Here is a 1,288-nt window from a genome sequence, read left to right on the forward strand (position 1 = left end):
GGCCGTCGTTGGGCAAAGCCCGCACGGCGGCGGGGCTTTCTTGTGCGAGCTGGTGCTGGCTCGGGGACTTCACGCACATGCGTAAGGTGGTGCGCGATGGCGGTGGACAGTCGGTTATCTGCTAGGATTTGACGGTGGTTGCGAGCCTCCAGGGCACGGATCTGGTCAGCGGTGCCCTGGATCTAGCTTTCGATCCATCGGGGGCCGTTCCTTTGCGACGTGGTGTGCCACGGCGGTGGAGGATGTGCGAAGGGGCGACGAGTATGCAAGGGGTCCTGGTGGTGGTCGTGGTGCGCGATAGCCCTGGTTCCCGACACGCAAGGAACTTAGGCAGCGCTGAAAACGTGCTAGAGATGGAGATGAAGCATGCAAGGGGTGTTGTTGAGATGCTGCAGGTGGCAAGTTCAGAGTGTTGTGGTGGTGGACTATGGCGAGGGAGTTGAGTGGGGCGTGGGTGATGCTCCTGCGGCGTGGATCTGGCGAGCGCGTGGTGGTCGGGCGCTCGAGCGGTGGCCCCGGATCTGTTCTTTGGTGATGGCGGTCGTGGTGGCTGTGTGTGCAGCGCCATGGCTGGAGCTCAGGTGCATCGTGATTCTACGGTAGTGTGTCGGCCCTCGATCTTGCCAGGGATGCTTGGGTTGGCTATGGCTGTGGTGCGGGGCGTCGGATCTGACCACACGTGGCTGGTCCTCGTTCCTGCGATGGTGGTGTGGTTGCCTGGTCAACGGCTCTGTGTGATGCAAGCGGCGATGGCGGGGCGGTTCTGATCGAAGGCTCCGGGCTTTGGTGGTGGGTGGTGGTTTAGGCGGGCAGTGGCTCTTGTATGCCGGTTCGAGGGGAAGACTTCTTTTGGCTGCTCGGGGTAAAAGCCTTGCTCTGGCCTTAGCCGAAGCCAACGATGGTGACGCTTGTGGGCGCCGCTCGTCTCCTTGGGGGCCTCTTTGTTCGAGGGCCTAAGACCTTGTCTCTCGCACTGCAGGGAAACCCCTGTTCTAGGTTCTTGGAACGGATGATGACGGCGTTTCGTGTTGTGTTCCTTCTTGAAGGCTTCGTTTTGGGGTGTTCTTGGCCTGCGAGTGCCATCGGCTTGGGTGGTGCACGGCCTCGGGGCCGGCATGGAGCTCAGAATGACGGTTTCGAAACTCGTCGTCATGGAGGGGTGTCGGCATTATTCACGTGGGTGAGAGTGTCGTTTGCTAGCTTGCTGCGCGGCCTCGAGGTTGGCGTGGATGTCGGAGCGGCGACTTCGGATCTGGTTGTGTGGTGTCGTCTTTTGTTTCTCGGGTGA

At 61.0% G+C, this 1,288-nt stretch overlaps 1 pseudogene; it reads left to right on the forward strand.

Moving 5' to 3' along the window:
• Positions 1-534: 534 nt before the first annotated feature.
• On the forward strand, positions 535-1,288 carry LOC123428824 (annotated as a pseudogene).

The sequence above is a fragment of the Hordeum vulgare genome, chromosome 2H (genome assembly GCF_904849725.1).
Source record: "Hordeum vulgare subsp. vulgare chromosome 2H, MorexV3_pseudomolecules_assembly, whole genome shotgun sequence".
Lineage (NCBI taxonomy): Eukaryota > Viridiplantae > Streptophyta > Magnoliopsida > Poales > Poaceae > Hordeum > Hordeum vulgare.